Source organism: Triturus cristatus, chromosome 10 (genome assembly GCF_964204655.1).
Source record: "Triturus cristatus chromosome 10, aTriCri1.1, whole genome shotgun sequence".
In the NCBI taxonomy this organism is placed as follows: domain Eukaryota; kingdom Metazoa; phylum Chordata; class Amphibia; order Caudata; family Salamandridae; genus Triturus; species Triturus cristatus.
This window is the reverse complement of record NC_140593.1, coordinates 854674103-854698335: the sequence shown is the minus strand read 5'-3', so window position 1 is coordinate 854698335 and position 24233 is coordinate 854674103. Positions and strand designations below refer to the sequence as shown.

General features: G+C 47.2%; 24 non-coding genes across 24 annotated transcripts; all 24 read left to right on the top strand.

Moving 5' to 3' along the window:
* Positions 1–650: 650 nt before the first annotated feature.
* TRNAL-CAA (transfer RNA leucine (anticodon CAA)) lies at positions 651–762 on the top strand. Its single transcript has 2 exons — positions 651–688; positions 717–762. It is a non-coding gene; the product is annotated as a tRNA-Leu (tRNA).
* A 937-nt stretch (positions 763–1699) lies between these two features.
* On the top strand, positions 1700–1771 carry TRNAP-CGG (transfer RNA proline (anticodon CGG)). The gene has a single exon. It is a non-coding gene; the product is annotated as a tRNA-Pro (tRNA).
* A 385-nt stretch (positions 1772–2156) lies between these two features.
* Positions 2157–2229, top strand: TRNAV-UAC (transfer RNA valine (anticodon UAC)). The gene has a single exon. It is a non-coding gene; the product is annotated as a tRNA-Val (tRNA).
* Positions 2230–2670: 441 nt separating this feature from the next.
* Positions 2671–2742, top strand: TRNAP-AGG (transfer RNA proline (anticodon AGG)). The gene has a single exon. It is a non-coding gene; the product is annotated as a tRNA-Pro (tRNA).
* A 740-nt stretch (positions 2743–3482) lies between these two features.
* On the top strand, positions 3483–3594 carry TRNAL-CAA (transfer RNA leucine (anticodon CAA)). The gene is made up of 2 exons: positions 3483–3520; positions 3549–3594. It is a non-coding gene; the product is annotated as a tRNA-Leu (tRNA).
* A 927-nt stretch (positions 3595–4521) lies between these two features.
* TRNAP-CGG (transfer RNA proline (anticodon CGG)) lies at positions 4522–4593 on the top strand. The gene has a single exon. It is a non-coding gene; the product is annotated as a tRNA-Pro (tRNA).
* Positions 4594–5492: 899 nt separating this feature from the next.
* Positions 5493–5564, top strand: TRNAP-AGG (transfer RNA proline (anticodon AGG)). Its single transcript has one exon. It is a non-coding gene; the product is annotated as a tRNA-Pro (tRNA).
* Positions 5565–6311: 747 nt separating this feature from the next.
* Positions 6312–6423, top strand: TRNAL-CAA (transfer RNA leucine (anticodon CAA)). The gene is made up of 2 exons: positions 6312–6349; positions 6378–6423. It is a non-coding gene; the product is annotated as a tRNA-Leu (tRNA).
* Positions 6424–7360: 937 nt separating this feature from the next.
* On the top strand, positions 7361–7432 carry TRNAP-CGG (transfer RNA proline (anticodon CGG)). Its single transcript has one exon. It is a non-coding gene; the product is annotated as a tRNA-Pro (tRNA).
* A 385-nt stretch (positions 7433–7817) lies between these two features.
* Positions 7818–7890, top strand: TRNAV-UAC (transfer RNA valine (anticodon UAC)). Its single transcript has one exon. It is a non-coding gene; the product is annotated as a tRNA-Val (tRNA).
* A 441-nt stretch (positions 7891–8331) lies between these two features.
* TRNAP-AGG (transfer RNA proline (anticodon AGG)) lies at positions 8332–8403 on the top strand. The gene has a single exon. It is a non-coding gene; the product is annotated as a tRNA-Pro (tRNA).
* A 740-nt stretch (positions 8404–9143) lies between these two features.
* On the top strand, positions 9144–9255 carry TRNAL-CAA (transfer RNA leucine (anticodon CAA)). The gene is made up of 2 exons: positions 9144–9181; positions 9210–9255. It is a non-coding gene; the product is annotated as a tRNA-Leu (tRNA).
* Positions 9256–10182: 927 nt separating this feature from the next.
* TRNAP-CGG (transfer RNA proline (anticodon CGG)) lies at positions 10183–10254 on the top strand. The gene has a single exon. It is a non-coding gene; the product is annotated as a tRNA-Pro (tRNA).
* An 899-nt stretch (positions 10255–11153) lies between these two features.
* On the top strand, positions 11154–11225 carry TRNAP-AGG (transfer RNA proline (anticodon AGG)). Its single transcript has one exon. It is a non-coding gene; the product is annotated as a tRNA-Pro (tRNA).
* Positions 11226–11972: 747 nt separating this feature from the next.
* On the top strand, positions 11973–12084 carry TRNAL-CAA (transfer RNA leucine (anticodon CAA)). Its single transcript has 2 exons — positions 11973–12010; positions 12039–12084. It is a non-coding gene; the product is annotated as a tRNA-Leu (tRNA).
* A 937-nt stretch (positions 12085–13021) lies between these two features.
* On the top strand, positions 13022–13093 carry TRNAP-CGG (transfer RNA proline (anticodon CGG)). The gene has a single exon. It is a non-coding gene; the product is annotated as a tRNA-Pro (tRNA).
* A 385-nt stretch (positions 13094–13478) lies between these two features.
* TRNAV-UAC (transfer RNA valine (anticodon UAC)) lies at positions 13479–13551 on the top strand. The gene has a single exon. It is a non-coding gene; the product is annotated as a tRNA-Val (tRNA).
* Positions 13552–15859: 2308 nt separating this feature from the next.
* Positions 15860–15931, top strand: TRNAP-CGG (transfer RNA proline (anticodon CGG)). Its single transcript has one exon. It is a non-coding gene; the product is annotated as a tRNA-Pro (tRNA).
* An 899-nt stretch (positions 15932–16830) lies between these two features.
* TRNAP-AGG (transfer RNA proline (anticodon AGG)) lies at positions 16831–16902 on the top strand. Its single transcript has one exon. It is a non-coding gene; the product is annotated as a tRNA-Pro (tRNA).
* Positions 16903–17288: 386 nt separating this feature from the next.
* Positions 17289–17361, top strand: TRNAV-AAC (transfer RNA valine (anticodon AAC)). Its single transcript has one exon. It is a non-coding gene; the product is annotated as a tRNA-Val (tRNA).
* Positions 17362–19669: 2308 nt separating this feature from the next.
* On the top strand, positions 19670–19741 carry TRNAP-AGG (transfer RNA proline (anticodon AGG)). The gene has a single exon. It is a non-coding gene; the product is annotated as a tRNA-Pro (tRNA).
* Positions 19742–20127: 386 nt separating this feature from the next.
* TRNAV-AAC (transfer RNA valine (anticodon AAC)) lies at positions 20128–20200 on the top strand. Its single transcript has one exon. It is a non-coding gene; the product is annotated as a tRNA-Val (tRNA).
* Positions 20201–20488: 288 nt separating this feature from the next.
* On the top strand, positions 20489–20600 carry TRNAL-CAA (transfer RNA leucine (anticodon CAA)). Its single transcript has 2 exons — positions 20489–20526; positions 20555–20600. It is a non-coding gene; the product is annotated as a tRNA-Leu (tRNA).
* Positions 20601–22966: 2366 nt separating this feature from the next.
* TRNAV-AAC (transfer RNA valine (anticodon AAC)) lies at positions 22967–23039 on the top strand. The gene has a single exon. It is a non-coding gene; the product is annotated as a tRNA-Val (tRNA).
* Positions 23040–24233: the final 1194 nt, after the last annotated feature.

The following is a 24233-nucleotide window of genomic DNA, read 5'->3' as shown; positions in this document are numbered from 1 at the left end:
TCATAAGAAACATGGATCACCATGCTTTTTCTGCCTTCATGCTTAGTCTGTGTGTGTCCCAGGTGATGCTTTCCCAAGCTGTACTTGCTGGCATTTAGGCATCAGATATTTGTCTGTCGATGCCTGCATAAGTCAATTTTTAATACGTCTAATTGCAAGCATGTTGGCTGATATCTCTGCAGTTTTCCCACTTGCTCCTCGCTTTCTGAGTGGCTGCTGATACAGCAGAATAGAAGTAGAGAGAATCCTTGAGAGGAACCTTGCTCTAACAGTAAAACACAACAAGTGAGTTTCTGTAGTGTAGTGGTCATCACGTTCGCCTAACACGCGAAAGGTCCCCGGTTCGAGACCGGGCCGTAACACTGTGCATGAGCTGCTTTTATGTGCACCCTCTAAAACCTTATTATCTCAATGCAAGCTTAAGAAGAGGCGGTCCTTGAACCCAGCGAGCCGTGGGAAACTTCCTTTACTTTTGCAAGACGAAACAAAGTAATCCGCATCCATCAGTGGTCGCTCTTGTGCCTAGCTTTTTTTTTGTCATGCCATGTTGTATTGTGGGGTCTTTACACTTGTGACATTGCTGTGAACGTTGTAAGTGCAAACATTGGCAGGTGCAGTCAGAAGAGTCAGATCTGTGCACACCCAGGGCTGTCAGGATGGCCGAGTGGTCTAAGGCGCCAGACTCAAGAGAGCTTGATCTTCAGTGCAACTGAGACTTCTGGTCTCCTCATGGAGGCGTGGGTTCAAATCCCACTTCTGACAGGTTTCTTTTACACCCTTAAATCGTCCTGTTTTTTGCAGTGCATTCCCCACACACCACAATCTTTGCACGGACCTGTAACATATGACGAGAAATCCACCAACGATCAGGCTGGGCCCTCAATCACAATTCCATGTATTTCTGGAAGGGATACCTCAGGCACACCTTCCGTTAAATTTGCACTCCATCACACAAACTGCCGTGCTGGTTTCTCATTAAGCAGTTGATCCCATCTTTGTTGTGAGGCTCTCCTGCCACCTTTTGGGCGGAGAAGGCACTGTCCCTGCAACAACACAGGCAGACATGTTCAACAGGGCTTCCTGGTTATGTGGGAGGAGCAGATTGTCATTGGTCCCCCCTTGCAAATTTTAATTTACATAAGGAAGACAGAGAGGTAGCTGGGAGTAGGCAGTACACACGGACATTGAACTCTATCTTGTGATTTGCAGCCAATTCTAGATTGAGGCAGGAGGAAAGGAGGTGACTTGCCCAAAAATGGCCATCCTGGGAATTCAGCCACCCTGGGGCTCCCAGGTTAGTGTTTCAGTCCTGCGAGCCACTCATATAAATCTCGCCTGATCGAGCCTGATCGAGCGCTGAGTGAGCGTGTTTGAATCCAAGAATCAAATGCCTCTGTCTTAGGAGCAAGAATTGGCAGGCCCTCCCTTGCATCTGGGGTGGAAGTCTATGGGGCAAGTGTCCAGGACTTGCAGAGGAGTACAAGTGCCAGAAAGTGCCTGCAGTTCTCATCAGCGCCTTTTTTCTGCTCTCTGGCAGCTAGGATATCGACTGATCCCTTCCTTGCAAGAGTGAAAAAAACAACACCTTGAGAGAAAACATGACTTTGTGTCGTTCACATAGAGAGAGAGCAGCCAAATAGCCCTGCTTTGTTTCTGAAAGACGCATCAGAAATTGATTAAAATGCCAACTGGGGAATCAGGCTCGTTGGTCTAGGGGTATGATTCTCGCTTCGGGTGCGAGAGGTCCCGGGTTCAAATCCCGGACGAGCCCATGCTGTGGAATTATTTTTAGGCTGCTTATTATATAGGGCCATTTCTTCTTTTCAATGCTATAAGACGCCGTGTATGGTGAGAAAGTTCCTTTCCCTCTATGCTATTTCCCACTTTTGGCGTATAGAATTTCAGTGCCGGACTTCTTTGCAACTGCTTTTCTGGGGTGGACCATCAGTGTAGGAAAATTAAATGCAAAGTGTTTTTCTAGTGTGGTTTCAGGTATGGTTTTAAAATCGCCTTTTGGAATAAAAGTGGTCCTCGTTCCTTTCTTCCAAAGAAAGAGATCGGGTAAGGAGGGTCCAACTTTGAGCTTCATGGACATTGGCCCTTGGTCTGTGCATTCCAGCCCACTACATGCCAAGAAGATTCCTGCAAGCGTGTCAGTTTCTGTAGTGTAGTGGTTATCACGTTCGCTTTACACGCGAAAGGTCCCTGGTTCGAGACCGGGCAGAAACAGCAGCTTTCTGTTTTTCACACAGTTTGCATTTACTCTCTCAACTTATAGGAAAGCTGAGATAATGGAAGCTGTCTATCCCTCACCAGCGTGACGTACTGTGCTCCAGGGGCATCAGTGACAGCTCAAAAAGAGAAGTGACGATAGTTTGCGCTATTCGTTTGCACGTCCTTGTGTACTGAAGGTTGGGCCTACTTCATGAAAGCAAGGCATGAGAGCAGAAATGGTTTTATTGACCTCACCGAGAGCATACACCTAGAACAAACAAAATGTCTGAAGGATAGAGGCATTTTCATTTCTTGTTCGATGACGGCCATGGAAAAGACAGCAACCATATTGCAGAAGAGAGCAACATGTGCAGTTGCTTGCTTTGGGTGAAGCATTCACTAACTCGCTGCCAATAACCCCCGGAGCCGGTGCGAAAGGCGACTCTTGTGTGCCTCGGCTCGTTGGTCTAGGGGTATGATTCTCGCTTAGGGTGCGAGAGGTCCCGGGTTCAAATCCCGGACGAGCCCTTTTTCAGAGGTAAACATACGAATCCTACTCACAATGCCTGACTATTTCTCATTACACTCGCCGCATTGTTGCACAAAATATTTTGAACCTCATAAGAAACATGGATCACCATGCTTTTTCTGCCTTCATGCTTAGTCTGTGTGTGTCCCAGGTGATGCTTTCCCAAGCTGTACTTGCTGGCATTTAGGCATCAGATATTTGTCTGTCGATGCCTGCATAAGTCAATTTTTAATACGTCTAATTGCAAGCATGTTGGCTGATATCTCTGCAGTTTTCACACTTGCTCCTCGCTTTCTGAGTGGCTGCTGATACAGCAGAATAGAAGTAGAGAGAATCCTTGAGAGGAACCTTGCTCTAACAGTAAAACACAACAAGTGAGTTTCTGTAGTGTAGTGGTCATCACGTTCGCCTAACACGCGAAAGGTCCCCGGTTCGAGACCGGGCCGTAACACTGTGCATGAGCTGCTTTTATGTGCACCCTCTAAAACCTTATTATCTCAATGCAAGCTTAAGAAGAGGCGGTCCTTGAACCCAGCGAGCCGTGGGAAACTTCCTTTACTTTTGCAAGACGAAACAAAGTAATCCGCATCCATCAGTGGTCGCTCTTGTGCCTAGCTTTTTTTTTGTCATGCCATGTTGTATTGTGGGGTCTTTACACTTGTGACATTGCTGTGAACGTTGTAAGTGCAAACATTGGCAGGTGCAGTCAGAAGAGTCAGATCTGTGCACACCCAGGGCTGTCAGGATGGCCGAGTGGTCTAAGGCGCCAGACTCAAGAGAGCTTGATCTTCAATGCAACTGAGACTTCTGGTCTCCTCATGGAGGCGTGGGTTCAAATCCCACTTCTGACAGGTTTCTTTTACACCCTTAAATCGTCCTGTTTTTTGCAGTGCATTCCCCACACACCACAATCTTTGCACGGACCTGTAACATATGACGAGAAATCCACCAACGATCAGGCTGGGCCCTCAATCACAATTCCATGTATTTCTGGAAGGGATACCTCAGGCACACCTTCTGTTAAATTTGCACTCCATCACACAAACTGCCGTGCTGGTTTCTCATTAAGCAGTTGATCCCATCTTTGTTGTGAGGCTCTCCTGCCACCTTTTGGGCGGAGAAGGCACTGTCCCTGCAACAACACAGGCAGACATGTTCAACAGGGCTTCCTGGTTATGTGGGAGGAGCAGATTGTCATTGGTCCCCCCTTGCGAATTTTAATTTACATAAGGTAGACAGAGAGGTAGCTGGGAGTAGGCAGTACACACGGACATTGAACTCTATCTTGTGATTTGCAGCCAATTCTAGATTGAGGCAGGAGGAAAGGAGGTGACTTGCCCAAAAATGGCCATCCTGGGAATTCAGCCACCCTGGGGCTCCCAGGTTAGTGTTTCAGTCCTGCGAGCCACTCATATAAATCTCGCCTGATCGAACGCTGAGTGAGCGTGTTTGAATCCAAGAATCAAATGCCTCTGTCTTAGGAGCAAGAATTGGCAGGCCCTCCCTTGCATCTGGGGTGGAAGTCTATGGGGCAAGTGTCCAGGACTTGCAGAGGAGTACAAGTGCCAGAAAGTGCCTTCAGTTCTCATCAGCGCCTTTTTTCTGCTCTCTGGCAGCTAGGATATCGACTGATCCCTTCCTTGCAAGAGTGAAAAAAACAACACCTTGAGAGAAAACATGACTTTGTGTGGTTCACATAGAGAGAGAGCAGCCAAATAGCCCTGCTTTGTTTCTGAAAGACGCATCAGAAATTGCTTAAAATGCCGACTGGGGAATCAGGCTCGTTGGTCTAGGGGTATGATTCTCGCTTCGGGTGCGAGAGGTCCCGGGTTCAAATCCCGGACGAGCCCATGCTGTGGAATTATTTTTAGGCTGCTTATTATATAGGGCCATTTCTTCTTTTCAATGCTATAAGACGCCGTGTATGGTGAGAAAGTTCCTTTCCCTCTATGCTATTTCCCACTTTTGGCGTATAGAATTTCAGTGCCGGACTTCTTTGCAACTGCTTTTCTGGGGTGGACCATCAGTGTAGGAAAATTAAATGCAAAGTGTTTTTCTAGTGTGGTTTCAGGTATGGTTTTAAAATCGCCTTTTGGAATAAAAGTGGTCCTCGTTCCTTTCTTCCAAAGAAAGAGATCGGGTAAGGAGGGTCCAACTTTGAGCTTCATGGAAATTGGCCCTTGGTCTGTGCATTCCAGCCCACTACATGCCAAGAAGATTCCTGCAAGCGTGTCTGTTTCTGTAGTGTAGTGGTTATCACGTTTGCTTTACACGCGAAAGGTCCCTGGTTCGAGAACGGGCAGAAACAGCAGCTTTCTGTTTTTCACACAGTTTGCATTTACTCTCTCAACTTATAGGAAAGCTGAGATAATGGAAGCTGTCTATCCCTCACCAGCGTGACGTACTGTGCTCCAGGGGCATCAGTGACAGCTCAAAAAGAGAAGTGACGATAGTTTGCGCTATTCGTTTGCACGTCCTTGTGTACTGAAGGTTGGGCCTACTTCATGAAAGCAAGGCATGAGAGCAGAAATGGTTTTATTGACCTCACCGAGAGCATACACCTAGAACAAACAAAATGTCTGAAGGATAGAGGCATTTTCATTTCTTGTTCGATGACGGCCATGGAAAAGACAGCAACCATATTGCAGAAGAGAACAACATGTGCAGTTGCTTGCTTTGGGTGAAGCATTCACTAACTCGCTGCCAATAACCCCCGGAGCCGGTGCGAAAGGCGACTCTTGTGTGCCTCGGCTCGTTGGTCTAGGGGTATGATTCTCGCTTAGGGTGCGAGAGGTCCCGGGTTCAAATCCCGGACGAGCCCTTTTTCAGAGGTAAACATACGAATCCTACTCAAAACTCACAATGCCTGACTATTTCTCATTACACTCGCCGCATTGTTGCACAAAATATTTTGAACCTCATAAGAAACATGGATCACCATGCTTTTTCTGCCTTCATGCTTAGTCTGTGTGTGTCCCAGGTGATGCTTTCCCAAGCTGTACTTGCTGGCATTTAGGCATCAGATATTTGTCTGTCGATGCCTGCATAAGTCAATTTTTAATACGTCTAATTGCAAGCATGTTGGCTGATATCTCTGCAGTTTTCACACTTGCTCCTCGCTTTCTGAGTGGCTGCTGATACAGCAGAATAGAAGTAGAGAGAATCCTTGAGAGGAACCTTGCTCTAACAGTAAAACACAACAAGTGAGTTTCTGTAGTGTAGTGGTCATCACGTTCGCCTAACACGCGAAAGGTCCCCGGTTCGAGACCGGGCCGTAACACTGTGCATGAGCTGCTTTTATGTGCACCCTCTAAAACCTTATTATCTCAATGCAAGCTTAAGAAGAGGCGGTCCTTGAACCCAGCGAGCCGTGGGAAACTTCCTTTACTTTTGCAAGACGAAACAAAGTAATCCGCATCCATCAGTGGTCGCTCTTGTGCCTAGCTTTTTTTTTGTCATGCCATGTTGTATTGTGGGGTCTTTACACTTGTGACATTGCTGTGAACGTTGTAAGTGCAAACATTGGCAGGTGCAGTCAGAAGAGTCAGATCTGTGCACACCCAGGGCTGTCAGGATGGCCGAGTGGTCTAAGGCGCCAGACTCAAGAGAGCTTGATCTTCAGTGCAACTGAGACTTCTGGTCTCCTCATGGAGGCGTGGGTTCAAATCCCACTTCTGACAGGTTTCTTTTACACCCTTAAATCGTCCTGTTTTTTGCAGTGCATTCCCCACACACCACAATCTTTGCACGGACCTGTAACATATGACGAGAAATCCACCAACGATCAGGCTGGGCCCTCAATCACAATTCCATGTATTTCTGGAAGGGATACCTCAGGCACACCTTCCGTTAAATTTGCACTCCATCACACAAACTGCCGTGCTGGTTTCTCATTAAGCAGTTGATCCCATCTTTGTTGTGAGGCTCTCCTGCCACCTTTTGGGCGGAGAAGGCACTGTCCCTGCAACAACACAGGCAGACATGTTCAACAGGGCTTCCTGGTTATGTGGGAGGAGCAGATTGTCATTGGTCCCCCCTTGCAAATTTTAATTTACATAAGGAAGACAGAGAGGTAGCTGGGAGTAGGCAGTACACACGGACATTGAACTCTATCTTGTGATTTGCAGCCAATTCTAGATTGAGGCAGGAGGAAAGGAGGTGACTTGCCCAAAAATGGCCATCCTGGGAATTCAGCCACCCTGGGGCTCCCAGGTTAGTGTTTCAGTCCTGCGAGCCACTCATATAAATCTCGCCTGATCGAGCCTGATCGAGCGCTGAGTGAGCGTGTTTGAATCCAAGAATCAAATGCCTCTGTCTTAGGAGCAAGAATTGGCAGGCCCTCCCTTGCATCTGGGGTGGAAGTCTATGGGGCAAGTGTCCAGGACTTGCAGAGGAGTACAAGTGCCAGAAAGTGCCTGCAGTTCTCATCAGCGCCTTTTTTCTGCTCTCTGGCAGCTAGGATATCGACTGATCCCTTCCTTGCAAGAGTGAAAAAAACAACACCTTGAGAGAAAACATGACTTTGTGTCGTTCACATAGAGAGAGAGCAGCCAAATAGCCCTGCTTTGTTTCTGAAAGACGCATCAGAAATTGATTAAAATGCCAACTGGGGAATCAGGCTCGTTGGTCTAGGGGTATGATTCTCGCTTCGGGTGCGAGAGGTCCCGGGTTCAAATCCCGGACGAGCCCATGCTGTGGAATTATTTTTAGGCTGCTTATTATATAGGGCCATTTCTTCTTTTCAATGCTATAAGACGCCGTGTATGGTGAGAAAGTTCCTTTCCCTCTATGCTATTTCCCACTTTTGGCGTATAGAATTTCAGTGCCGGACTTCTTTGCAACTGCTTTTCTGGGGTGGACCATCAGTGTAGGAAAATTAAATGCAAAGTGTTTTTCTAGTGTGGTTTCAGGTATGGTTTTAAAATCGCCTTTTGGAATAAAAGTGGTCCTCGTTCCTTTCTTCCAAAGAAAGAGATCGGGTAAGGAGGGTCCAACTTTGAGCTTCATGGACATTGGCCCTTGGTCTGTGCATTCCAGCCCACTACATGCCAAGAAGATTCCTGCAAGCGTGTCAGTTTCTGTAGTGTAGTGGTTATCACGTTCGCTTTACACGCGAAAGGTCCCTGGTTCGAGACCGGGCAGAAACAGCAGCTTTCTGTTTTTCACACAGTTTGCATTTACTCTCTCAACTTATAGGAAAGCTGAGATAATGGAAGCTGTCTATCCCTCACCAGCGTGACGTACTGTGCTCCAGGGGCATCAGTGACAGCTCAAAAAGAGAAGTGACGATAGTTTGCGCTATTCGTTTGCACGTCCTTGTGTACTGAAGGTTGGGCCTACTTCATGAAAGCAAGGCATGAGAGCAGAAATGGTTTTATTGACCTCACCGAGAGCATACACCTAGAACAAACAAAATGTCTGAAGGATAGAGGCATTTTCATTTCTTGTTCGATGACGGCCATGGAAAAGACAGCAACCATATTGCAGAAGAGAGCAACATGTGCAGTTGCTTGCTTTGGGTGAAGCATTCACTAACTCGCTGCCAATAACCCCCGGAGCCGGTGCGAAAGGCGACTCTTGTGTGCCTCGGCTCGTTGGTCTAGGGGTATGATTCTCGCTTAGGGTGCGAGAGGTCCCGGGTTCAAATCCCGGACGAGCCCTTTTTCAGAGGTAAACATACGAATCCTACTCACAATGCCTGACTATTTCTCATTACACTCGCCGCATTGTTGCACAAAATATTTTGAACCTCATAAGAAACATGGATCACCATGCTTTTTCTGCCTTCATGCTTAGTCTGTGTGTGTCCCAGGTGATGCTTTCCCAAGCTGTACTTGCTGGCATTTAGGCATCAGATATTTGTCTGTCGATGCCTGCATAAGTCAATTTTTAATACGTCTAATTGCAAGCATGTTGGCTGATATCTCTGCAGTTTTCACACTTGCTCCTCGCTTTCTGAGTGGCTGCTGATACAGCAGAATAGAAGTAGAGAGAATCCTTGAGAGGAACCTTGCTCTAACAGTAAAACACAACAAGTGAGTTTCTGTAGTGTAGTGGTCATCACGTTCGCCTAACACGCGAAAGGTCCCCGGTTCGAGACCGGGCCGTAACACTGTGCATGAGCTGCTTTTATGTGCACCCTCTAAAACCTTATTATCTCAATGCAAGCTTAAGAAGAGGCGGTCCTTGAACCCAGCGAGCCGTGGGAAACTTCCTTTACTTTTGCAAGACGAAACAAAGTAATCCGCATCCATCAGTGGTCGCTCTTGTGCCTAGCTTTTTTTTTGTCATGCCATGTTGTATTGTGGGGTCTTTACACTTGTGACATTGCTGTGAACGTTGTAAGTGCAAACATTGGCAGGTGCAGTCAGAAGAGTCAGATCTGTGCACACCCAGGGCTGTCAGGATGGCCGAGTGGTCTAAGGCGCCAGACTCAAGAGAGCTTGATCTTCAATGCAACTGAGACTTCTGGTCTCCTCATGGAGGCGTGGGTTCAAATCCCACTTCTGACAGGTTTCTTTTACACCCTTAAATCGTCCTGTTTTTTGCAGTGCATTCCCCACACACCACAATCTTTGCACGGACCTGTAACATATGACGAGAAATCCACCAACGATCAGGCTGGGCCCTCAATCACAATTCCATGTATTTCTGGAAGGGATACCTCAGGCACACCTTCTGTTAAATTTGCACTCCATCACACAAACTGCCGTGCTGGTTTCTCATTAAGCAGTTGATCCCATCTTTGTTGTGAGGCTCTCCTGCCACCTTTTGGGCGGAGAAGGCACTGTCCCTGCAACAACACAGGCAGACATGTTCAACAGGGCTTCCTGGTTATGTGGGAGGAGCAGATTGTCATTGGTCCCCCCTTGCGAATTTTAATTTACATAAGGTAGACAGAGAGGTAGCTGGGAGTAGGCAGTACACACGGACATTGAACTCTATCTTGTGATTTGCAGCCAATTCTAGATTGAGGCAGGAGGAAAGGAGGTGACTTGCCCAAAAATGGCCATCCTGGGAATTCAGCCACCCTGGGGCTCCCAGGTTAGTGTTTCAGTCCTGCGAGCCACTCATATAAATCTCGCCTGATCGAACGCTGAGTGAGCGTGTTTGAATCCAAGAATCAAATGCCTCTGTCTTAGGAGCAAGAATTGGCAGGCCCTCCCTTGCATCTGGGGTGGAAGTCTATGGGGCAAGTGTCCAGGACTTGCAGAGGAGTACAAGTGCCAGAAAGTGCCTTCAGTTCTCATCAGCGCCTTTTTTCTGCTCTCTGGCAGCTAGGATATCGACTGATCCCTTCCTTGCAAGAGTGAAAAAAACAACACCTTGAGAGAAAACATGACTTTGTGTGGTTCACATAGAGAGAGAGCAGCCAAATAGCCCTGCTTTGTTTCTGAAAGACGCATCAGAAATTGCTTAAAATGCCGACTGGGGAATCAGGCTCGTTGGTCTAGGGGTATGATTCTCGCTTCGGGTGCGAGAGGTCCCGGGTTCAAATCCCGGACGAGCCCATGCTGTGGAATTATTTTTAGGCTGCTTATTATATAGGGCCATTTCTTCTTTTCAATGCTATAAGACGCCGTGTATGGTGAGAAAGTTCCTTTCCCTCTATGCTATTTCCCACTTTTGGCGTATAGAATTTCAGTGCCGGACTTCTTTGCAACTGCTTTTCTGGGGTGGACCATCAGTGTAGGAAAATTAAATGCAAAGTGTTTTTCTAGTGTGGTTTCAGGTATGGTTTTAAAATCGCCTTTTGGAATAAAAGTGGTCCTCGTTCCTTTCTTCCAAAGAAAGAGATCGGGTAAGGAGGGTCCAACTTTGAGCTTCATGGAAATTGGCCCTTGGTCTGTGCATTCCAGCCCACTACATGCCAAGAAGATTCCTGCAAGCGTGTCTGTTTCTGTAGTGTAGTGGTTATCACGTTTGCTTTACACGCGAAAGGTCCCTGGTTCGAGAACGGGCAGAAACAGCAGCTTTCTGTTTTTCACACAGTTTGCATTTACTCTCTCAACTTATAGGAAAGCTGAGATAATGGAAGCTGTCTATCCCTCACCAGCGTGACGTACTGTGCTCCAGGGGCATCAGTGACAGCTCAAAAAGAGAAGTGACGATAGTTTGCGCTATTCGTTTGCACGTCCTTGTGTACTGAAGGTTGGGCCTACTTCATGAAAGCAAGGCATGAGAGCAGAAATGGTTTTATTGACCTCACCGAGAGCATACACCTAGAACAAACAAAATGTCTGAAGGATAGAGGCATTTTCATTTCTTGTTCGATGACGGCCATGGAAAAGACAGCAACCATATTGCAGAAGAGAACAACATGTGCAGTTGCTTGCTTTGGGTGAAGCATTCACTAACTCGCTGCCAATAACCCCCGGAGCCGGTGCGAAAGGCGACTCTTGTGTGCCTCGGCTCGTTGGTCTAGGGGTATGATTCTCGCTTAGGGTGCGAGAGGTCCCGGGTTCAAATCCCGGACGAGCCCTTTTTCAGAGGTAAACATACGAATCCTACTCAAAACTCACAATGCCTGACTATTTCTCATTACACTCGCCGCATTGTTGCACAAAATATTTTGAACCTCATAAGAAACATGGATCACCATGCTTTTTCTGCCTTCATGCTTAGTCTGTGTGTGTCCCAGGTGATGCTTTCCCAAGCTGTACTTGCTGGCATTTAGGCATCAGATATTTGTCTGTCGATGCCTGCATAAGTCAATTTTTAATACGTCTAATTGCAAGCATGTTGGCTGATATCTCTGCAGTTTTCACACTTGCTCCTCGCTTTCTGAGTGGCTGCTGATACAGCAGAATAGAAGTAGAGAGAATCCTTGAGAGGAACCTTGCTCTAACAGTAAAACACAACAAGTGAGTTTCTGTAGTGTAGTGGTCATCACGTTCGCCTAACACGCGAAAGGTCCCCGGTTCAAGACTGGGCCGTAACACTGTGCATGCGCTGCTTTTATGTGCACCCTCTAAAACCTTATTATCTCAATGCAAGCTTAAGAAGAGGCGGTCCTTGAACCCAGCGAGCCGTGGGAAACTTCCTTTACTTTTGCAAGACGAAACAAAGTAATCCGCATCCATCAGTGGTCGCTCTTGTGCCTAGCTTTTTTTTTGTCATGCCATGTTGTATTGTGGGGTCTTTACACTTGTGACATTGCTGTGAACGTTGTAAGTGCAAACATTGGCAGGTGCAGTCAGAAGAGTCAGATCTGTGCACACCCAGGGCTGTCAGGATGGCCGAGTGGTCTAAGGCGCCAGACTCAAGAGAGCTTGATCTTCAGTGCAACTGAGACTTCTGGTCTCCTCATGGAGGCGTGGGTTCAAATCCCACTTCTGACAGGTTTCTTTTACACCCTTAAATCGTCCTGTTTTTTGCAGTGCATTCCCCACACACCACAATCTTTGCACGGACCTGTAACATATGACGAGAAATCCACCAACGATCAGGCTGGGCCCTCAATCACAATTCCATGTATTTCTGGAAGGGATACCTCAGGCACACCTTCCGTTAAATTTGCACTCCATCACACAAACTGCCGTGCTGGTTTCTCATTAAGCAGTTGATCCCATCTTTGTTGTGAGGCTCTCCTGCCACCTTTTGGGCGGAGAAGGCACTGTCCCTGCAACAACACAGGCAGACATGTTCCACAGGGCTTCCTGGTTATGTGGGAGGAGCAGATTGTCATTGGTCCCCCCTTGCGAATTTTAATTTACATAAGGAAGACAGAGAGGTAGCTGGGAGTAGGCAGTACACACGGACATTGAACTCTATCTTGTGATTTGCAGCCAATTCTAGATTGAGGCAGGAGGAAAGGAGGTGACTTGCCCAAAAATGGCCATCCTGGGAATTCAGCCACCCTGGGGCTCCCAGGTTAGTGTTTCAGTCCTGCGAGCCACTCATATAAATCTCGCCTGATCGAGCCTGATCGAGCGCTGAGTGAGCGTGTTTGAATCCAAGAATCAAATGCCTCTGTCTTAGGAGCAAGAATTGGCAGGCCCTCCCTTGCATCTGGGGTGGAAGTCTATGGGGCAAGTGTCCAGGACTTGCAGAGGAGTACAAGTGCCAGAAAGTGCCTGCAGTTCTCATCAGCGCCTTTTTTCTGCTCTCTGGCAGCTAGGATATCGACTGATCCCTTCCTTGCAAGAGTGAAAAAAACAACACCTTGAGAGAAAACATGACTTTGTGTGGTTCACATAGAGAGAGAGCAGCCAAATAGCCCTGCTTTGTTTCTGAAAGACGCATCAGAAATTGCTTAAAATGCCGACTGGTGAATCAGGCTCGTTGGTCTAGGGGTATGATTCTCGCTTCGGGTGCGAGAGGTCCCGGGTTCAAATCCCGGACGAGCCCATGCTGTGGAATTATTTTTAGGCTGCTTATTATATAGGGCCATTTCTTCTTTTCAATGCTATAAGACGCCGTGTATGGTGAGAAAGTTCCTTTCCCTCTATGCTATTTCCCACTTTTGGCGTATAGAATTTCAGTGCCGGACTTCTTTGCAACTGCTTTTCTGGGGTGGACCATCAGTGTAGGAAAATTAAATGCAAATTGTTTTTCTAGTGTGGTTTCAGGTATGGTTTTAAAATCGCCTTTTGGAATAAAAGTGGTCCTCGTTCCTTTCTTCCAAAGAAAGAGATCGGGTAAGGAGGGTACAACTTTGAGCTTCATGGACATTGGCCCTTGGTCTGTGCATTCCAGCCCACTACATGCCAAGAAGATTCCTGCAAGCGTGTCTGTTTCTGTAGTGTAGTGGTTATCACGTTCGCTTTACACGCGAAAGGTCCCTGGTTCGAGACCGGGCAGAAACAGCAGCTTTCTGTTTTTCACACAGTTTGCATTTACTCTCTCAACTTATAGGAAAGCTGAGATAATGGAAGCTGTCTATCCCTCACCAGCGTGACGTACTGTGCTCCAGGGGCATCAGTGACAGCTCAAAAAGAGAAGTGACGATAGTTTGCGCTATTCGTTTGCACGTCCTTGTGTACTGAAGGTTGGGCCTACTTCATGAAAGCAAGGCATGAGAGCAGAAATGGTTTTATTGACCTCACCGAGAGCATACACCTAGAACAAACAAAATGTCTAAAGGATAGAGGCATTTTCATTTCTTGTTCGATGACGGCCATGGAAAAGACAGCAACCATATTGCAGAAGAGAGCAACATGTGCAGTTGCTTGCTTTGGGTGAAGCATTCACTAACTCGCTGCCAATAACCCCCGGAGCCGGTGCGAAAGGCGACTCTTGAGTGCCTCGGCTCGTTGGTCTAGGGGTATGATTCTCGCTTAGGGTGCGAGAGGTCCCGGGTTCAAATCCCAGACGAGCCCTTTTTCAGAGGTAAACATACGAATCCTACTCAAAACTCACAATGCCTGACTATTTCTCATTACACTCGCCGCATTGTTGCACAAAATATTTTGAACCTCATAAGAAACATGGATCACCATGCTTTTTCTGCCTTCATGCTTAGTCTGTGTGTGTCCCAGGTGATGCTTTCCCAAGCTGTACTTGCTGGCAGTTAGGCATCAGATATGTGTCTGTCGATGCCTGCATAAGTCAATTTTTAATACATCTAATTGCAAGCATGTTGGCTGATATCTCTGCAGTTTTCACACTTGCTCCTCGCTTTCTGAGTGGCTGCTGATACAGCAGAATAGAAGTAGAGAGAATCCTTGAGAGGAACCTTGCTCTAACAGTAAAACACAACAAGTGAGTTTCTGTAGTGTAGTGGTCATCACGTTCGCCTAACACGCGAAAGGTCCCCGGTTCAAGACAGGGCAGAAACACTGTGCATGAGCTGCTTTTATGTGCACCCTCTAAAACCTTATTATCTCAATGCAAGCTTAAGAAGAGGCGGTCCTTGAACCCAGCGAGCCGTGGGAAACTTCCTTTACTTTTGCAAGACGAAACAAAGTAATCCGCATCCATCAGTGGTCGCTCTTGTGCCTAGCTTTTTTTTTGTCATGCCATGTTGTATTGTGGGTCTTTACACTTGTGACATTGCTGTGAACGTTGTAAGTGCAAACATTGGCAGGTGCAGTCAGAAGAGTCAGATCTGTGCACACCCAGGGCTGTCAGGATGGCCGAGTGGTCTAAGACGCCAGACTTAAGAGAGCTTGATCTTCAGTGCAACTGAGACTTCTGGTTTTCTCATCGAGGCGTGGGTTCAAATCCCACTTCTGACAGGTTTCTTTTACACCCTTAAATCGTCCTGTTTTTTGCAGTGCATTCCCCACACACCACAATCTTTGCACGGACCTGTAACATATGACGAGAAATCCACCAACGATCAGGCTGGGCCCTCAATCACAATTCCATGTATTTCTGGAAGGGATACCTCAGGCACACCTTCCGTTAAATTTGCACTCCATCACACAAACTGCCGTGCTGGTTTCTCATTAAGCAGTTGATCCCATCTTTGTTGTGAGGCTCTCCTGCCACCTTTTGGGCGGAGAAGGCACTGTCCCTGCAACAACACAGGCAGACATGTTCAACAGGGCTTCCTGGTTATGTGGGAGGAGCAGATTGTCATTGGTCCCCCCTTGCGAATTTTAATTTACATAAGGAAGACAGAGAGGTAGCTGGGAGTAGGCAGTACACACGGACATTGAACTCTATCTTGTGATTTGCAGCCAATTCTAGATTGAGGCAGGAGGAAAGGAGGTGACTTGCCCAAAAATGGCCATCCTGGGAATTCAGCCACCCTGGGGCTCCCAGGTTAGTGTTTCAGTCCTGCGAGCCACTCATATAAATCTCGCCTGATCGAGCCTGATCGAGCGCTGAGTGAGCGTGTTTGAATCCAAGAATCAAATGCCTCTGTCTTAGGAGCAAGAATTGGCAGGCCCTCCCTTGCATCTGGGGTGGAAGTCTATGGGGCAAGTGTCCAGGACTTGCAGAGGAGTACAAGTGCCAGAAAGTGCCTGCAGTTCTCATCAGCGCCTTTTTTCTGCTCTCTGGCAGCTAGGATATCGACTGATCCCTTCCTTGCAAGAGTGAAAAAAACAACACCTTGAGAGAAAACATGACTTTGTGTGGTTCACATAGAGAGAGAGCAGCCAAATAGCCCTGCTTTGTTTCTGAAAGACGCATCAGAAATTGATTAAAATGCCAACTGGGGAATCAGGCTCGTTGGTCTAGGGGTATGATTCTCGCTTCGGGTGCGAGAGGTCCCGGGTTCAAATCCCGGACGAGCCCATGCTGTGGAATTATTTTTAGGCTGCTTATTATATAGGGCCATTTCTTCTTTTCAATGCTATAAGACGCCGTGTATGGTGAGAAAGTTCCTTTCCCTCTATGCTATTTCCCACTTTTGGCGTATAGAATTTCAGTGCCGGACTTCTTTGCAACGGCTTTTCTGGGGTGGACCATCAGTGTAGGAAAATTAAATGCAAAGTGTTTTTCTAGTGTGGTTTCAGGTATGGTTTTAAAATCGCCTTTTGGAATAAAAGTGGTCCTCGTTCCTTTCTTCCAAAGAAAGAGATCGGGTAAGGAGGGTCCAACTTTGAGCTTCATGGACATTGGCCCTTGGTCTGTGCATTCCAGCCCACTACATGCCAAGAAGATTCCTGCAAGCGTGTCTGTTTCTGTAGTGTAGTGGTTATCACGTTCGCTTTACACGCGAAAGGTCCCTTGTTCGAGACCGGGCAGAAACAGCAGCTTTCTGTTTTTCACACAGTTTGCATTTACTCTCTCAACTTATAGGAAAGCTGAGATAATGGAAGCTGTCTATCCCTCACCAGCGTGACGTACTGTGCTCCAGGGGCATCAGTGACAGCTCAAAAAGAGAAGTGACGATAGTTTGCGCTATTCGTTTGCACGTCCTTGTGTACTGAAGGTTGGGCCTACTTCATGAAAGCAAGGCATGAGAGCAGAAATGGTTTTATTGACCTCACCGAGAGCATACACCTAGAACAAACAAACTGTCTGAAGGATAGAGGCATTTTCATTTCTTGTTCGATTACGGCCATGGAAAAGACAGCAACCATATTGCAGAAGAGAGCAACATGTGCAGTTGCTTGCTTTGGGTGAAGCATTCACTAACTCGCTGCCAATAACCCCCGGAGCCGGTGCGAAAGGCGACTCTTGTGTGCCTCGGCTCGTTGGTCTAGGGGTATGATTCTCGCTTAGGGTGCGAGAGGTCCCGGGTTCAAATCCCGGACGAGCCCTTTTTCAGAGGTAAATATACGAATCCTACTCAAAACTCACAATGCCTGACTATTTCTCATTACACTCGCCGCATTGTTGCACAAAATATTTTGAACCTCATAAGAAACATGGATCACCATGCTTTTTCTGCCTTCATGCTTAGTCTGTGTGTGTCCCAGGTGATGCTTTCCCAAGCTGTACTTGCTGGCATTTAGGCATCAGATATTTGTCTGTCGATGCCTGCATAAGTCAATTTTTAATACGTCTAATTGCAAGCATGTTGGCTGATATCTCTGCAGTTTTCACACTTGCTCCTCGCTTTCTGAGTGGCTGCTGATTCAGCAGAATAGAAGTAGAGAGAATCCTTGAGAGGAACCTTGCTCTAACAGTAAAACACAACAAGTGAGTTTCTGTAGTGTAGTGGTCATCACGTTCGCCTAACACGCGAAAGGTCCCCGGTTCGAGACCGGGCAGAAACACTGTGCATGAGATGCTTTTATGTGCACCCTCTAAAACCTTATTATCTCAATGCAAGCTTAAGAAGAGGCGGTCCTTGAACCCAGCGAGCCGTGGGAAACTTCCTTTACTTTTGCAAGACGAAACAAAGTAATCCGCATCCATCAGTGGTCGCTCTTGTGCCTAGCTTTTTTTTTGTCATGCCATGTTGTATTGTGGGGTCTTTACACTTGTGACATTGCTGTGAACGTTGTAAGTGCAAACATTGGCAGGTGCAGTCAGAAGAGTCAGATCTGTGCACACCCAGGGCTGTCAGGATGGCCGAGTGGTCTAAGGCGCCAGACTCAAGAGAGCTTGATCTTCAGTGCAACTGAGACTTCTGGTCTCCTCATGGAGGCGTGGGTTTAAATCCCACTTCTGACAGGTTTCTTTTACACCCTTAAATCGTCCTGTTTTTTGCAGTGCATTCCCCACACACCACAATCTTTGCACGGACCTGTAACATATGACGAGAAATCCACCAACGATCAGGCTGGGCCCTCAATCACAATTCCATGTATTTCTGGAAGGGATACCTCAGGCACACCTTCCGTTAAATTTGCACTCCATCACACAAACTGCCGTGCTGGTTTCTCATTAAGCAGTTGATCCCATCTTTGTTGTGAGGCTCTCCTGCCACCTTTTGGGCGGAGAAGGCACTGTCCCTGCAACAACACAGGCAGACATGTTCAACAGGGCTTCCTGGTTATGTGGGAGGAGCAGATTGTCATTGGTCCCCCCTTGCGAATTTTAATTTACATAAGGAAGACAGAGAGGTAGCTGGGAGTAGGCAGTACACACGGACATTGAACTCTATCTTGTGATTTGCAGCCAATTCTAGATTGAGGCAGGAGGAAAGGAGGTGACTTGCCCAAAAATGGCCATCCTGGGAATTCAGCCACCCTGGGGCTCCCAGGTTAGTGTTTCAGTCCTGCGAGCCACTCATATAAATCTCGCCTGATCGAGCCTGATCGAGCGCTGAGTGAGCGTGTTTGAATCCAAGAATCAAATGCCTCTCTCTTAGGAGCAAGAATTGGCAGGCCCTCCCTTGCATCTGGGGTGGAAGTCTATGGGGCAAGTGTCCAGGACTTGCAGAGGAGTACAAGTGCCAGAAAGTGCCAGCAGTTCTCATCAGCGCCTTTTTTCTGCTCTCTGGCAGCTAGGATATCGACTGATCCCTTCCTTGCAAGAGTGAAAAAAACAACACCTTGAGAGAAAACATGACATTGTGTGGTTCACATAGAGAGAGAGCAGCCAAATAGCCCTGCTTTGTTTCTGAAAGACGCATCAGAAATTGCTTAAAATGCTGACTGGGGAATCAGGCTCGTTGGTCTAGGGGTATGATTCGCGCTTCGGGTGCGAGAGGTCCCGGGTTCAAATCCCGGACGATCCCATGCTGTGGAATTATTTTTAGGCTGCTTATTATATAGGGCCATTTCTTCTTTTCAATGCTATAAGACGCCGTGTATGGTGATAAAGTTCCTTTCCCTCTACGCTATTTCCCACTTTTGGCGTATAGAATTTCAGTGCCGGACTTCTTTGCAACTGCTTTTCTGGGGTGGACCATCAGTGTAGGAAAATTAAATGCAAAGTGTTTTTCTAGTGTGGTTTCAGGTATGGTTTTAAAATCGCCTTTTGGAATAAAAGTGGTCCTCGTTCCTTTCTTCCAAAGAAAGAGATCGGGTAAGGAGGGTCCAACTTTGAGCTTCATTGACATTGGCCCTTGGTCTGTGCATTCCAGCCCACTACATGCCAAGAAGATTCCTGCAAGCGTGTCTGTTTCTGTAGTGTAGTGGTTATCACGTTCGCTTTACACGCGAAAGGTCCCTGGTTCGAGGCTGGGCAGAAACAGCAGCTTTCTGTTTTTCACACAGTTTGCATTTACTCTCTCAACTTATAGGAAAGCTGAGATAATGGAAGCTGTCTATCCCTCACCAGCGTGACGTACTGTGCTCCAGGGGCATCAGTGACAGCTCAAAAAGAGAAGTGACGATAGATTGCGCTATTCGTTTGCACGTCCTTGTGTACTGAAGGTTGGGCCTACTTCATGAAAGCAAGGCATGAGAGCAGAAATGGTTTTATTGACCTCACCGAGAGCATACACCTAGAACAAACAAAATGCCTGAAGGATAGAGGCATTTTCATTTCTTGTTCGATGACGGCCATGGAAAAGACAGCAACCATATTGCAGAAGAGAGCAGCATGTGCAGTTGCTTGCTTTGGGTGAAGCATTCACTAACTCGCTGCCAATAACCCCCGGAGCCGGTGCAAAAAGCGACTCTTGTGTGCCTCGGCTCGTTGGTCTAGGGGTATGATTCTCGCTTAGGGTGCGAGAGGTCCCGGGTTCAAATCCCGGACGAGCCCTTTTTCAGAGGTAAACATACGAATCCTACTCAAAACTCACAATGCCTGACTATTTCTCATTACACTCGCCGCATTGTTGCACAAAATATTTTGAACCTCATAAGAAACATGGATCACCATGCTTTTTCTGCCTTCATGCTTAGTCTGTGTGTGTCCCAGGTGATGCTTTCCCAAGCTGTACTTGCTGGCATTTAGGCATCAGATATTTGTCTGTCGATGCCTGCATAAGTCAATTTTTAATACGTCTAATTGCAAGCATGTTGGCTGATATCTCTGCAGTTTTCACACTTGCTCCTCGCTTTCTGAGTGGCTGCTGATACAGCAGAATAGAAGTAGAGAGAATCCTTGAGAGGAACCTTGCTCTAACAGTAAACCACAGCAAGTGAGTTTCTGTAGTGTAGTGGTCATCACGTTCGCCTAACACGCGAAAGGTCCCCGGTTCGAGACCGGGCAGAAACACTGTGCATGAGATGCTTTTATGTGCACCCTCTAAAACCTTATTATCTCAATGCAAGCTTAAGAAGAGGCGGTCCTTGAACCCAGCGACCCGTGGGAAACTTCCTTTACTTTTGCAAGACGAAACAAAGTAATCCGCATCCATCAGTGGTCGCTCTTGTGCCTAGCTTTTTTTTTGTCATGCCATGTTGTATTGTGGGGTCTTTACACTTGTGACATTGCTGTGAACGTTGTAAGTGCAAACATTGGCAGGTGCAGTCAGAAGAGTCAGATCTGTGCACACCCAGGGCTGTCAGGATGGCCGAGTGGTCTAAGGCGCCAGACTCAAGAGAGCTTGATCTTCAGTGCAACTGAGACTTCTGGTCTCCTCATGGAGGCGTGGGTTCAAATCCCACTTCTGACAGGTTTCTTTTACACCGTTAAATCGTCCTGTTTTTTGCAGTGCATTCCCCACACACCACAATCTTTGCACGGACCTGTAACATATGACGAGAAATCCACCAACGATCAGGCTGGGCCCTCAATCACAATTCCATGTATTCCTGGAAGGGACACCTCAGGCACACCTTCTGTTAAATTTGCACTCCATCACACAAACTGCCGTGCTGGTTTCTCATTAAGCAGTTGATCCCATCTTTGTTGTGAGGCTCTCCTGCCACCTTTTGGGCGGAGAAGGCACTGTCCCTGCAACAACACAGGCAGACATGTTCAACAGGGCTTCCTGGTTATGTGGGAGGAGCAGATTGTCATTGGTCCCCACTTGCGAATTTTAATTTACATAAGGAAGACAGAGAGGTAGCTGGGAGTAGGCAGTACACACGGACATTGAACTCTATCTTGTGATTTGCAGCCAATTCTAGATTGAGGCAGGAGGAAAGGAGGTGACTTGCCCAAAAATGGCCATCCTGGGAATTCAGCCACCCTGGGGCTCCCAGGTTAGTGTTTCAGTCCTGCGAGCCACTCATATAAATCTCGCCTGATCGAGCCTGATCGAGCGCTGAGTGAGCGTGTTTGAATCCAAGAATCAAATGCCTCTGTCTTAGGAGCAAGAATTGGCAGGCCCTCCCTTGCATCTGGGGTGGAAGTCTATGGGGCAAGTGTCCAGGACTTGCAGAGGAGTACAAGTGCCAGAAAGTGCCTGCAGTTCTCATCAGCGCCTTTTTTCTGCTCTCTGGCAGCTAGGATATCGACTGATCCCTTCCTTGCAAGAGTGAAAAAAACAACACCTTGAGAGAAAACATGACTTTGTGTGGTTCACATAGAGAGAGAGCAGCCAAATAGCCCTGCTTTGTTTCTGAAATACGCATCAGAAATTGCTTAAAATGCCGACTGGGGAATCAGGCTCGTTGGTCTAGGGCTATGATTCTCGCTTCGGGTGCGAGAGGTCCCGGGTTCAAATCCCGGACAAGCCCATGCTGTGGAATTATTTTTAGGCTGCTTATTATATAGGGCCATTTCTTCTTTTCAATGCTATAAGACGCCGTGTATGGTGATAAAGTTCCTTTCCCTCTACGCTATTTCCCACTTTTGGCGTATAGAATTTCAGTGACGGACTTCTTTGCAACTGCTTTTCTGGGGTGGACCATCAGTGTAGGAAAATTAAATGCAAAGTGTTTTTCTAGTGTGGTTTCAGGTATGGTTTTAAAATCGCCTTTTGGAATAAAAGTGGTCCTCGTTCCTTTCTTCCAAAGAAAGAGATCGGGTAAGGAGGGTCCAACTTTGAGCTTCATGGACATTGGCCCTTGGTCTGTGCATTCCAGCCCACTACATGCCAAGAAGATTCCTGCAAGCGTGTCTGTTTCTGTAGTGTAGTGGTTATCACGTTCGCTTTACACGCGAAAGGTCCCTGGTTCAAGACAGGGCAGAAACAGCAGCTTTCTGTTTTTCACACAGTTTGCATTTACTCTCTCAACTTATAGGAAAGCTGAGATAATGGAAGCTGTCTATCCCTCACCAGCGTGATGTACTGTGCTCCAGGGGCATCAGTGACAGCTCAAAAAGAGAAGTGACGATAGTTTGCGCTATTCGTTTGCACGTCCTTGTGTACTGAAGGTTGGGCCTACTTCATGAAAGCAAGGCATGAGAGCAGAAATGGTTTTATTGACCTCACCGAGAGCATACACCTAGAACAAACAAAATGTCTGAAGGATAGAGGCATTTTCATTTCTTGTTCGATGACGGCCATGGAAAAGACAGCAACCATATTGCAGAAGAGAGCAGCATGTGCAGTTGCTTGCTTTGGGTGAAGCATTCACTAACTCGCTGCCAATAACCCCCGGAGCCGGTGCGAAAAGCGACTCTTGTGTGCCTCGGCTCATTGGTCTAGGGGTATGATTCTCGCTTAGGGTGCGAGAGGTCCCGGGTTCAAATCCCGGACGAGCCCTTTTTCAGAGGTAAACATACGAATCCTACTCAAAACTCACAATGCCTGACTATTTCTCATTACACTCGCCGCATTGTTGCACAAAATATTTTGAACCTCATAAGAAACATGGATCACCATGCTTTTTCTGCCTTCATGCTTAGTCTGTGTGTGTCCCAGGTGATGCTTTCCCAAGCTGTACTTGCTGGCATTTAGGCATCAGATATTTGTCTGTCGATGCCTGCATAAGTCAATTTTTAATACGTCTAATTGCAAGCATGTTGGCTGATATCTCTGCAGTTTTCACACTTGCTCCTCGCTTTCTGAGTGGCTGCTGATACAGCAGAATAGAAGTAGAGAGAATCCTTGAGAGGAACCTTGCTCTAACAGTAAAACACAGCAAGTGAGTTTCTGTAGTGTAGTGGTCATCACGTTCGCCTAACACGCGAAAGGTCCCCGGTTCGAGACCGGGCAGAAACACTGTGCATGAGCTGCTTTTATGTGCACTCTCTAAAACCTTATTATCTCAATGCAAGCTTAAGAAGAGGCGGTCCTTGAACCCAGCGAGCCGTGGGAAACTTCCTTTACTTTTGCAAGACGAAACAAAGTAATCCGCATCCATCAGTGGTCGCTCTTGTGCCTAGCTTTTTTTTTGTCATGCCATGTTGTATTGTGGGGTCTTTACACTTGTGACATTGCTGTGAACGTTGTAAGTGCAAACATTGGCAGGTGCAGTCAGAAGAGTCAGATCTGTGCACACCCAGGGCTGTCAGGATGGCCGAGTGGTCTAAGGCGCCAGACTCAAGAGAGCTTGATCTTCAGTGCAACTGAGACTTCTGGTCTCCTCATGGAGGTGTGGGTTCAAATCCCACTTCTGACAGGTTTATTTTACTCCCTTAAATCGTCCTGTTTTTTGCAGTGCATTCCCCACACACCACAATCTTTGCACGGACCTGTAACATATGACGAGAAATCCACCAACGATCAGGCTGGGCCCTCAATCACAATTCCATGTATTCCTGGAAGGGACACCTCAGGCACACCTTCTGTTAAATTTGCACTCCATCACACAAACTGCCGTGCTGGTTTCTCACTAAGCAGTTGATCCCATCTTTGTTGTGAGGCTCTCCTGCCACCTTTTGGGCGGAGAAGGCACTGTCCCTGCAACAACACAGGCAGACATGTTCAACAGGGCTTCCTGGTTATGTGGGAGGAGCTGATTGTCATTGGTCCCCACTTGCGAATTTTAATTTACATAAGGAAGACAGAGAGGTAGCTGGGAGTAGGCAGTACACACGGACATTGAACTCTATCTTGTGATTTGCAGCCAATTCTAGATTGAGGCAGGAGGAAAGGAGGTGACTTGCCCAAAAATGGCCATCCTGGGAATTCAGCCACCCTGGGGCTCCCAGGTTAGTGTTTCAGTCCTGCGAGCCACTCATATAAATCTCGCCTGATCTCGCCTGATCGAGCGCTCAGTGAGCGTGTTTGAATCCAAGAATCAAATGCCTCTGTCTTAGGAGCAAGAATTGGCAGGCCCTCCCTTGCATCTGGGGTGGAAGTCTATGGGGCAAGTGTCCAGGACTTGCAGAGGAGTACAAGTGCCAGAAAGTGCCTGCAGTTCTCATCAGCGCCTTTTTTCTGCTCTCTGGCAGCTAGGATATCGACTGATCC